Source organism: Procambarus clarkii, chromosome 76 (assembly GCF_040958095.1).
Source record: "Procambarus clarkii isolate CNS0578487 chromosome 76, FALCON_Pclarkii_2.0, whole genome shotgun sequence".
Taxonomy (NCBI): Eukaryota; Metazoa; Arthropoda; class Malacostraca; order Decapoda; family Cambaridae; genus Procambarus; species Procambarus clarkii.
The window spans coordinates 4711790-4725091 of NC_091225.1; the positions used below are offsets into that span (position 1 = coordinate 4711790).

The 13302-nt window shown below is 44.1% G+C and overlaps 1 protein-coding gene across 1 annotated transcript in view; it reads right to left on the reverse strand.

The window, feature by feature from the left end:
- LOC138357135 (glutamate [NMDA] receptor subunit 1-like) overlaps positions 1–13302 on the reverse strand; it is a 184518-nt gene that overhangs the window by 115439 nt on the left and 55777 nt on the right. The gene's annotated exons all lie outside the window — the stretch shown is intronic.

Sequence of the window (13302 nt, forward strand, 5' to 3'; positions counted from 1 at the left end):
TGGAGGAGGGGTATGAGAAGGGGATAAGGGAGGGAGAGGGGGTAAGAGAACCTGGGGGTAAGGAAGGGGATGGGTAAGCGAAGGGGGGGTTGAGGAAGAGGGGACCTAGGGGGACAAAGAAGGGGATGAGGAGGAAGGGGAAGAGGAGGGGGAGAGAGGAGGGAAAGAGAAGGGGAAAAGGAGGGGGGGAAGGGATAAGAGAAGGAGGGGGAGGGGTAAGAGAAGGAGGAAGGGGAAGAGGAGGGAAAGAATGGAGGGGTAAGAGAAGGGGAAGAGAAGGGGATGAGGAGGAAGGGAAATAGAAGGGGGAGATGGGAGGGATAAGAGAAGAGGGATGAGGAGGAGAGGGAGAAGGGAAGGGGTAAGCAAAAGGAAAAGAAAAGAGGGATGTGGAGGAAGGGAAAGATGAGGGGGAAGAGGGGAGGGGTAAGAGAAGGGGATGAGGAGGAAGGGGAAAAGGAGGGATAAGAGAAGGGGAATGAGTAGGAAAGGGAAGAGGAGAGGTAGGAGAGGGGGGAATGAGGAGGACGAAGGGGAAGAGTAGGGATGAAGGATGGGGAGAGAGTGTAACGGGATCAGTGTGATGGCTGGGGCATGTACAGTGTAAGCCTACAGAGTTGCCATGACGTGTTAGGACACTGGATTATACAGGCATGGTGGGGTCTTTCTTGATTGATATAATATGGTGTGTTCATCTGCATAAAATACAGCTAAAAATTAAGAATCAGATAATAATATTTTAAAAACCATTATTTCTGATTTTACTTTTTGAATTAAATTAATATTATAAAGTCAACACTGCAGTTTGGTGGGGCAGTGATGGTTGGCGTGAGTGTCCCAACAGGTGAGGGTCAGTACCGGCTGACCATCGGCCAGGTGGTTCAGTGATTATACTTGTGCGTAGTGACACCTTCACCCCCTCCCCCTGCTCTTCCTCTTCCTTCTCTTACCCCTCCCCTCTTCCCATTCCTTCTCTTACCCTTCCAGTCTTCCCCCTCCTCTTCCCCTTCCTGCTCTTACCCCTCCCCTCTTCCCCTTCTTTCTCTTACCCCTCCCATCTTCCCCTTCCTTCTCTTACCCCTCCCCTCTTCCCCTAACCTTCTCTTACCCCTCCCCTCTCCCCCTTCCTTCTCTTTCCCCTCGCCTCTCCCCCCTCTTTTTCCCCTTACTGTTCTTAACCCTCCCCTCTTCTCCTTCTTTCTCTTACCCCTTCTTTCATCCCCCTCCTTCTCTTACCCCTCCCCTTTTCCCCTAACCTTCTCTTACCCCTCCCCTCTCCCCCCCTTCTCTACTTCCTGCTCTTATCCCTACCCTCTTCCCCTTCTTTCTCTTACCCCCTCCCCTCTTCCACTTTCTTCTCTTACCCCTCCTCTCTTTTCTTTCCTCTTCCCCTTCCTTCTCTTATCCCTCCCCTCTCCCGCCCTCCTCTTTCCCGTCTTTCTCTTCCCCCTCTTCTTCCCCTTCCTTCTCTTACCCCGCCCCTCTATCCCTTCCCCCTCCTCTTCTCCTTCCTTCTCTTACCCCTCCCCTTCATTCCCTTACCCCCCCCCTCTTCCACTTCCTTCTCTTACCCCTCCCCTCTCTCTCCTCCTTTGCCCCTTCATTCTCTTACCCCCTCTCCTTTTTCCCCTCTTCTTCCCCTTCCTTCTCTTACCCCTCCCTTCTTCCCCTTCTTTTACACCTACCCCCTTCTCTTACCCCCTCCTGTTTCCCCCTCTACTCCTTCCTCCTCATCCCCCTTCTCTTACCTCTCCCCCCTCCTCTTCCCCTTCCTCCTCATTCCCCTTCTCTTACCTCTCCCTCTCCTATTCCCCTTGCTCATCCCCCCTTCTCTTACTCCTCCCCTCTTCCCCTTCCTCCTCATCCCCCTTCTCTTACCCCTCCCATCTCCTCTTCCCCTTCCTCTTTATCCCCTTCCCTTATCCCGCCCCTCTTCCCTTTCCTCCTCATCCTCCTTCTCTTACCCCTCCCTCTCTTACCTCCCTTCTCTTCCCCTTCCTTCTTATCCCCCTTTTCTTACCCCTCCCTTCTTCCCCTTCCTCTTCTCTTTCCTCCTCATTCCCCTCCTCTTACCCTTCCTCTTCCCCTTCCTCCTCATTCCCCTTCTCTTACCCCGCCCCCTCCTCTTCCCCTTCATCCTCATCCCCTTTCTCTTATCCCTCCCATCTTCCCCTTCCCCCTTATTCCCCTTCTCTTACCCCTCCTCTCTTCCCCCTCCACTACACAATGCTACTACATCAGGCTACTACTCCACGCAACTACTCCACGTTACTAAACCAGGCTGCTACACCATGCCACTACACCACGCTACTCACTCAACCTACACAACTCAACCACTACACACCACCACCACACACTACATCTACCTCACACTACGTCTACCACTCTACACCACTCAACCACCACAAACTACTCCCCACCACCACCACTGACTATATCTACCACACTACACCACACCACTACCACACACTACCTCTGCCTCAATACACCACCTCACCCTACACCACCCACACACCAAAATTACCACGCCACCCTAATACACTACCACACCACACCACCCACATACCAAAATTACCACACCACCCTAACACACTTACAGGGACCCCGTAGCCTGGTGGATAGGGCGCAGGACTCGTAATTCTGTGGCGTGGGTTCGATTCCCACACGAGGCAGAAACAAATGGACAAAGTTTCTTTCACCCTAAAAAAAAAAAAAAAAAAAAAAAAAAGTAGTTAGTAAACAGTTGATTGACAGTTGAGAGGCGGGCCGAAAGAGCAAAGCTCAACCCCGCAAAAACACAGCTAGTAGTTAACCCTACCACACCACCCCACTACCTCAACACTCCCATCATAATACCAGCACCACACTGGCTAACCTTATCAAAACATATCAGGAAAAGGGACAACGATGGCAGGAGGACGCACCAGGGACACAGGGAAAAGTCAAAATGAACAAATGAAGGGAATGTTAGCCCAAGTTTGGGAGGAATTCAGGAAGGAGATGCATGAAATGAAAAATTCACTTAACAACCTGCGAAGTGAGCTGACAGCAGCAAAGGAGATCAAATCCCTCACAGAGAAAAATAATGAGGCTGAGCATCATATATCATCCAAAGGGAAGATGGAATTGGTGCATTGGAAGGAAATGCCTTTGTTCCTGAAACATTTGTGGAAATACTGAGAACAAGCTCAGAAGTAATGGCTACAGTGTGGGAGATAGCCATGCAAGCAGCTACCTCACAGGAAGCAGCAACGTGCACCAGTCAGCTGCTGGAGAGAAAAAGATCAGTGGTAGCTGTAGGCATCAAAGAACAGCCTGGATCCGAAAGGCACGAATGGAATAGCAAGGACAGAGAGGCAATAAATGGAATACTAAAGAGGCTAAAGATGGAAAGGGCTGAACAAAACATTGAGAAGGTTTTCAAGTTGGGCTGGTACAACAAGGGTAGTGACCGCCTGGTAAAGATAGTGTTTGCAAACAAGACCGTGAAGAAGGTTATTCTAGAAAGGAAAAGTCATCTGCAGTATTTGGAGGAATACAAAAAAGTATTCCTCCAGAAGGACTGGAAAAAGGAGGAGAGAGCCATGGCGACAGAGGCAAGGAAGAAGCGCAGAAGAGAGAGGACTAAACTAGGAAATCACAGCCCCCAACACAACATTCCCAGAAACAAGGGGGAAACCCACAACCAGCATCCCGGCAACACCAGAGGGGAGGGCAACACCTCCACCCTTCTCTGCATAGAAACCCTCCCTACCCTCTCTCCCTACCTGCCCCCACTCAAATGGTCACTCAACACTCCCTCCCTCCATCAACCCAATTCCATCCCTGTCACCCCCTCACCCATTCCTACCATGGCCCACCTCCCCCGATTCCCCTCGTGTCCCCCCTCATCTCATACCCTCCCTATCCCCTCCTCCCCCTGCAACCCATATCCTCCATGTCCCACCTACCTCCTTACCCCATACTCTACCTGTCTCCCCCCCCCTCTTCCCTTGAACCCCCACCCCTATCCCCCACCCTAGAATCCTTTGAGACCCTGTTAACCACCTCATAGATCTTCACACCTATTGAACAGCTTCCTTCATCAGCAGAACGCTCTCCAAGAAAGGGACAAGAGAATGAACAGAAGAAAGTGAGCTTCAAGGCAATGTACACTAACATAGATGGGATTACAAATAAAACTAGTGAACTTGGAGAATGGGCACTAGAAGAAAACACAGACATAATAGCTCTCACAGAAACAAAGCTAACGAAAACCATAACAAATGCAATGTTTCCACAGGATTACTATGTAGTGAGGAAAGAGAGAGAAGGAACAGGAGGAAGTGGTGTAGCTCTGCTGATAAGAAAAGGATGGAGTTTTGGAGAGATGGTTATTCAGGGCTGTGAAGATTTCAATAGCTACATAACAGGTACCATAGGTATTCGAGGACAGGAAATGACTGTAGTAGTAATATTTAACCCCCCCCCCCCCACACACACACACACACCAAACGACAGAAGACCCAGACAGGAATATGAAAGAAACAACATGGCCACCATCAATATAATAGAGAGAGCAGCTTCTGTAGCTAGCAGGAACAGATCCAGACTACAAATCATGGGAGAATTCAACCATGGGAAGATAGATTGGGAAAACAGAGACCCACATGGTGGACCGGACACATGGAGAACTAAGCTGCAGGACGTGACAGCAAGAAAATTTCTAAGCCAACACATCAAGGGACCGACAAGAATGAGAGGAGAGGATGAACCAGTTAGGCTTGATCTGATATATACTCTAAATGAGTCGGATATAAGGGGAAGTTAAGTTGGAAGCCCCCTTGGGAATGAGTGATCACAGTGTATTGATCTTTGTACCTGGTAGAGCTAGGAATCATCCCCCAGAAAAGTAACTGAGAAACAAAGGGCTGGCATACCGAAAGGAAAATTATGAGGTGATGAGAAAATTCCTAAGGGATATACAATTGGACACAGAACTCAGAACTAAGTCCGTAAAAGACATGATGGACTATCTCACCCAAAAGTGTCAGGGGTCAGTAAACAGGTTTGTCCTGGCCAGACAAGAAAAAACCTAGAAGTAAAAGAAGAATACATGGTTTAATTGGGCATGTATGAAAGCAAAGGAACTGAACAAAAGGGTGTGGAGGAACTTCCGAAATAACAAAACGCCAGAACGCAGAAAAGAGAGAGAGAGAGAAAGAGAGAGAGAGAAAGAGAGAGAGAGAGAGAGAGAGAGAGAGAGAGAGAGAGAGAGAGAGAGAGAGAGAGAGAGAGAGAGAGAGAGAGAGAGAGAGAGAGAGAGAGAGAGAGAGAGAGAGAGACAGAGACAGAGAGACAGAGAGAGAGAGAGAGAGAGAGAGAGAGAGAGAGAGAGAGAGAGAGAGAGAGAGAGAGAGAGAGAGAGAGAGAGAGAGAGAGAGAGAGGGAGGGAGAGGGAGAGAGAGAGAGAGAGAGAGAGAGAGAGAGAGAGAGAGAGAGAGAGAGAGAGAGAGAGAGAGAGAGAGAGAGAGAGAGAGAGAGAGAGAGGGAGGGAGAGGAAGAGAGAGAGAGAGAGAGAGAGAGAGAGAGAGAGAGAGAGAGAGAGAGAGAGAGAGAGAGAGAGAGAGAGAGAGAGAGAGAGAGAGAGAGAGAGAGAGAGAGAGAGAGATACCAGAGAACCGGGAACGAGTATGTTAGTGTGAGAAGAGAAGCTGAGAAAAAGTATGAAAATGATATAGCTAATAAAGTTGAGACATAATCAAAGCTACTCCACAGTCACATCAGGAGGAAAACAGCAGTGAAGGAACAGGTGATGAAACTTAGAACAGGTGAGGACAGGTACACAGAGAATGACAAGGAGGTGTGTGAAGAACTCAACAAGAGGTTCCATGAGGTCATCATAATAGAACAAGGAGAGGTCATAGCGCTAGGAGAGGTCGGAGTAATCAGGCGGTCTTGGAAGGGTTCGAAATTACAAGAGATGAGGTCAAGAGGCATCTGTGGGATCTGAACATGAGATAGGCTGTTGGCCCGGATGGAATCTCACCATGGGTATTGAAAGAGTGTGCAGGGGCACTTTGCTTGCCACTCTCCATAGTGTATAGTAGGTCACTGGAGACGGGAGACCTACCAGAAATATGAAAGACGGCTAATGTAGTCCCAATATACAAAAAGGGTGACAGACAAGAGGCACTGAACTACAGGCCAGTGTCCTTAACTTGTATACCATGCAAAGTGATGGAGAAGGCTGTGAGAAAAAACCTAGTAACACATCTAAAGAGAAGGGACTTGGGTTCATTACCCTCCCTGAACCCATAAACATGGGTTCAGGGAGGGTAAATCTTGCCTTACAGGCTTAATAATATTCTACGATCAGGTGACAAAGATTAAGCAAGAAAGAGAAGGATGGGCGGACTGCATTTGTTTGGACTATTGGAAAGCCTTTGACACAGTTTCTTCATAAAAGGCTGATGCATAAGCTGGAGAAACAGGCAGGAGTAACTAGTAGGGCGCTCCAGTGGATAAGGGAGTACTTACGAAATGGGAAGCAGAGGGTTACAGTGAGTGGTGAGACTTCAGATTGATGTGAAGTCACCAATGGAGTCCCACAGGGCTCTGTACTCGGACCTATCCTGTTTCTGATAAACGTAAATGATCTCCCAGAGGGTATAGTCTCATTCCTCTCAATGTTTGCTGACGACGCCAAAATTATGAGAATGATTAAGACAGAGGAGGACAGCTTGAGGCTTCAAGAAGACCTGGAAAGGCTGCAGGAATGGTCGAGCAAATGGCTGTTAGAGTTTCCCCCAAGCAAATGTAATGTGATGAGGATAGGTGTAAGGAGCAGGAGATCAGACACAAGGTATCATTTGGGAGATGAAATACTTCAAGAGTCAGGGAGAGAGAAAGACCTGAGGATTGATATCATGCCAGACCTTTTCCCTGAAGCCCATATCAAGAGGATAAGATCAGCGGCATATGCCAGGTTGGCTAACATATGAACGGCATTTAGAAACTTGTGTAGGGAATATTTCTGAACTTTGTATACCACATATGTCAGACTAATCCTGGAGTATGCGGCTCCAGCATGGAGTCCATATCTAGTCAAGCATATGATTAAACTGGAAAAGGTTCAAAGGTTTGCCAACAGACTAGTACCCGAACTGAAGGGGGTATGAGCTATGAGGAGAGACTAGGGGAAGTAAACCTCACATCACTGAGAGACAGAAGAGCTAGAGGGGACATGATCACCACATACAAGATTTTCAGGAATTGATAGGGTAGATAAAGACAAACTATTTAACACAAGGGGCACACATGTGGGTAATTTTACCCACCTACCTATATTATCATCTAAGAAATGTATTATTTCTGTATCATATCTATATCATATCTAAATCGTATCAAAATCGTATGTAAATCATATCAAAATCATTATAGATTCATTATACATCTTGATCTTAGATAACATTGCCACTATAATCACGTATGCCATAGGTCCCTATAGATGCCTACGTGACTTTGTGCATGATCTCTCAAGGATCCAGAAGCTTCTAGAAGGATTTGTTAATTAAAAAACTATTGGAAAATTAATAAATTTCCAGTAGGGATTATAAATCGAATCGTTAATAAGAATCAATAGTACTATCAAGTACTACTTATAATCTTTATATCCTATATCTAATTATATTATAATCACATCTTATCTCAATCATAAGTCTAGACAGTAAAAATAATCAATCAATATATTTTTTTTTGAGATATATACAAGAGTTGTTACATTCTTGTACAGCCACTAGTACGCGTAGCGTTTCGGGCAGGTCCCTAGAATAGGATCCCCTGCCGCGAAGAATCGTTTTGTCATCCAAGTACACATTTTACTGTTGCGTTAAACAGAGGCTACAGTTAAGGAATTGCACCCGGTAAATCCTCCCCGGCCAGGATACGAACCCATGACTTAGCGCTCGCGGAACGCCAGGCGAGTGTCTTACCACTACACCACGGAGACTGTAAATATTCATTGAATAATATTCATTGAAAGCTACCACTTCTCAAGGGAGAGGAAGGGGCATCTCGGGGAGAGAAGCGCCCACGACACCCCGTGGCACTACGTGTTTGTTGACAACTCAGTGAACAAGTGTGAGGGTACCTTAGCGAACATTACATAGCTCAGGACACGTTATCGAATTATCTTTATCACCAGTGAACACTCTCTAGAACTGGGGGAGTACCTGGACAATATCTACAAGGAAAATTCCTAGAACATTTATATAAAATAAGAATGAATAGTGGAGCACACAGTGACTGTCTCCACCCTCATCTTTCTGCAACTGCAATTAAATAAAAATCACATAGTAACGCTACAAGAACAATCTACAGCAAAGCAGTTATATAAAATATCGTGCCTAAACTCGCGACAAGAGAGTTATCAAGTCTGGCACACTGTCAGACAGGCATTCTGGCATCAGAGAAGTATATTGATGTTATTGAGTATTAATTGGCCAATTGTATTCTTGTATGACTTTAATAATATCCTATAAGTCTGTCTGTCGGTTATAAAGCGAGGCAACGCCTCATATCTCAGTAAGTTTATTAATATTGTAATGCAGCAGTTGAATCTTTAAGCACAAAACCTCATAAGAGTCCATTGTGTAAGAAAAGATTCAGTCATGATAAATAAACAAGAACTCATAATTGTCCCTGGTGTGGGAAAAGATTCAGTCAGGCTGACTGTACCTCATCATATAAATTGAATATAAGTACATTGCAGATATACTTGAATATATAAATTAAGTTAACAATTGCTTGCTTAGTTATTTTTTAAGTTATCATATAAGTTCATTTAATTGAATATAATTTCTAGTACTTAGTAACAGTACTTAGACTACCTTTAAAGTCATTTATTATACTTTTACAATTTAAATTGTTGTTTATAGTATAAGAATATATTGGCTGTTGATAGTTATGGTGCTAGGCTAGACTATGTACATGTTTAAATCTCTGATTTAAACAGAGCCAGTGTTCAGTCATGTAACTGAATTTATTAAAACTTATCCTTGTATAAAATACAAGCTGATGTGAGATACCTGTTGGCAGGTGGACTGTGGATCTTCAATCAACCTATCAACTAACTCACCCCTCCTGCCCCTTACAGCCCACAATCTGTCATTAGGAAAAGCAGAGCTAGGATTTACAACCCTAGCTAGAGATTTTAGTTGAATTAATTTCCAGACAGTAATTTTAAATTTAGTTCAGTACAAGTCCCTGGTAGTCCTCCTCTCTTATCAATCCCAGCAGGTTTTTCCCACAACACACACTAGGAGGCACAGATGGAAATTGAGTGCCCAAATGAGCCATAGAGATGTCAGAAAGAATTTTTTCAGTGTCAGAGTAGTAGGCAAATGGAATGCATTAGGAAGTGATGGGGTGAAGTCTAACTCCATACACAGTTTCAAGTGTAGATACGATACAGCCCAGTAGGCTCAGGAACCTGTACATAAGTTAATTGACAGTTGAGAGGTGGGACCAAAGAGCCAGAGCTCAACCCCGCAAGCACAACTAGGTAAGTACACAAAACCACCGCCACACCAAACCACTACACCATGCCTCCACACAATATTACCACAAAAACATGCCAATACATCACAAAACCAGTCCACACTGCTTTACCACACTTCCCTCACCACACTACTACACCTCACTACCACACCACTCCACCATACCATAATCCCACACCACCACTACAACACAATTACCATGCCATACTACCACACCACCCCTCCAAACTACCACACCACCCCTCCAAACTATCACACCACCATTACCACACCACCACACTACGAACCAACCCAACCACTCTACCAGACAATCCCACCACACTACCATATAGCCCAACCACACTACCACACAACCCGATCACACTACCACACAACGCCACCACACAACCCCACCATACAACCTCACTGCACAACCCAATCACACTTCCACACAACCCAACCACACTACCACACAACCCCCACCACATTACTACACCACACCATCATTACCACACTTCCAGTACACCACCACCTCTACCACATCACCGCACGATACTACCTCAACACACTTCCACCACCACCACAACTAGTACCCCCACAACTACCACACTACAACTACCACACTGCACAGCCCCACCACACTTCCACACCACCATATTACGACGCCACACTACTACACCACATCACCACCAGATCACCACTATACCATCATTACCACACCACAACCACAAACACCATTACTCACCACTGTCACCATCCACAACAATGGACCACCAACCACTACCCACCAAGAACAACCATCACCACCACTACCATGGATTCTCCATTACATGAAAATAGTGAATACAAAATGTTGAACCCACCTTTATTATGCTCCTGTTTTATTTTTACTAAATGTAGAGATGTATTTTGTATATTTCTACATTTTAATATATAACATCAATCACTAAAACTACTTTTATGCAACATTTAAGATTTCCACAATGTCTCAAAATTTTGGTTAGCCAATGTTGAGCAACAAGTTGTGGCAACCTATTTGCAGCCACACGTAATAACTTAGCTAATACGTGAAAACAAACGTCGGTACTGCTTTCAAAGACTTTCCAGGTAGATGAAGAGTCACAATAATGTCGCTGAAAAACTGTGGACCAAACCACACCCTAGAAAGTGAAGAGGCCACGACGTTTTGGTCCGTCCAGGACCAATCGATTTGATAATGGTCCAGAACGAACCGAAACGTCGTCGCCTCTTAACTTTCTAGTGTGTGGTTTGGTCAACACTTTCCAGGTACGTTGTGACAACCTAAAATTGTTTCCTGGGAAGTGATGGATGTATCAATAACCCCCTTCCCCTGTTTATGAATGGAAAGCAATTTATGCATGATTAGGAACTGGTGACACTCAGACTTTCCTGGATCAGTGCTTTGGTCACTTTTCATGCTCAATGTATACCTGGCTGAATGATTCATCCACGAGAGCACGTACTCATAAACTTAATATAGCAAGGCAAAATAATACTAAATCCAACTGCCACATTCCCTGTTTGTGAACGAAAAACACTTTATAAACAACACAGAATGGAAGTTGTCTAGACATTTATCGAAAAATGCTTCGTTGATGTCTTCTCATCGATTCGCACTTTTGAAAATGCTTCATTCATGTACTACAAAAACAATTAATTGTGATCAGACACTAAACACCTGTATTAATCTAATTTAGGCTTAACATAACACCAGAATAACAATAACACCAAATATAATAATGTCAGTTTGTAAATGAGAAAATATTTATTTTTAATTCATTAGTGTATTAAAATTATTGAGAGTCTCTTTGAGAGCGACTGTTTTTGGATGAGCATATATTAAGGATGGGTTGTTAACAAAGATCAAATGCTAGTTAATTTAGTCACCAAACAGCAGACTAAGCTCTGTTAATTAAAAAAAATCACATATCACATCCTCATGTTAACTTCATTCCATCCAGCGTCCGAACCAAAATAAGCATTCCTAAATTTTAACATGCTGTTCATTCAAAAATAATATTTTTTCAAACATAAATGAATATTACTTTGTATTAACATTACATTATACACATATTTAGACGTAGGATAAATTACGTGTTTAAGTTCTGATGGCAATTAACTGTATTTGTAATACATAGGTGAAGAATTTACAGTTAAGTTTCGAACAGTGGTCATCAGTGAAGCACTGTTTGAACGTTACCAGCTGTGAGGCATGTGTAAAGCTTTTGTCATTCATAAACCAGGGTTTTGGAATGAACATTGACCTTTGTTGATGAGGACAGGCTGTTAACACAATTGATGACCTTCGATCACTTCCAGAACAGTGCTTTACTCACACTTATTGTTCAAGTTGTACCACTCTGTATGTTTTATCCACGTGCTGTAAATAAAAATATTGCTACGATTACTGATTCAACCTGGACGACGATGAGACTTTATGACACCTGTTTTGACGGGGGACAGCCAGAACATGTGACGCGGTCTTACCCATTGGGTTGCGATATTGCTGACAGGTATTCCTATTCAACGGCTGGGAATATTACGACTCCTGTTGCATTTGTCGTCTGCGATCACAGATATGTTGCTAAATTTTTCTGCTTTTTGGCTGATTCTTTGTGCGGAGAAACTTTGTTTAACGCTGACGGCCGCGAGATGCGGCAACGGGAGGGTCTTGGTTGGTTCCTGGTGTTCCCTTTGGACGAGGGTTAGCGAGTCTTGGATGTCCCATGGTGTTCCCTTTGGATGTGGTGGGAGGCTGGCTGCTACTTTCCTGTAGGTCACTGAAAGATATTTTTGCGTTTCTTCCCAATAGGGTACGAGTTTAAGAACGAACTACAACAATTATGCTTCAACTTTGTTTGACTATCCAGTGCTTTCTGTGTCAGGGGTATGGGTAGGGGGAGTCACAGCTTGCTTCCCTTTGGGAATCTAGGGGGGTTCCCAAACATTTGCCTTCTAGAGTATTTATCCTCCGCATGGCCAGTTTGTTTCCACTGACAGCCGATGTCAATATTGTTTCAAGGTTTTGTGTTTTTCCCTCAAAGGGAACTGAAGGTAAACAGGAACCATTGGCACCACCGCTGTTGTGGCTCCTAAATCAATCATCAACAAATAACTGTCAACAGAGCTAAAACACCCAACCTAATCTTCCTTAACGTAGGCAAAATCTAACTATACACTGAATCCTAATATTCGGCATATAATTATATAAAAATTTGATTTAAAAAGCACTAATCTTGAATTCAGTACAAATTTCTATGATCTTATTCAAACTTATGAGTTCGACTTTCAAACTGGAATTACCTTTGCCCATCCTTCATGAGGACGGGTTGCAATTTTTAACTTATTGTGAATTTAAAATTGGTATTTCTAAAATATAAATATTACCCGGTTTTATAGGTTGTCGTTTGGTGTAGAGTTAGGCCCAGATTAGGTTTGGTTAGATGTTTAGATTCTTTTGGAATATAACGAGCATTTGACCTATGTTTATGAATATGGGATGAACAACAAATTGATGAACGCATCTTGGTGGTCAGTCACGGCTTGGGCGAGCAAGATCTCAGGATGAGTTGATATATGTAATGGAGTTTGCTTTATTTGATGAAAGGGTTGATTATGTTGGTTACTTTTCATGTAGTGACATTGATTTGTTGTGGTTATGGGGCACTAACAATATAAGAACATCTTGGATTCACGAGTTTAATTCAAATTGATGTAGTGAGTGATGATTTATGGAGTGTTTTGGGATTCATGTGATGATAAA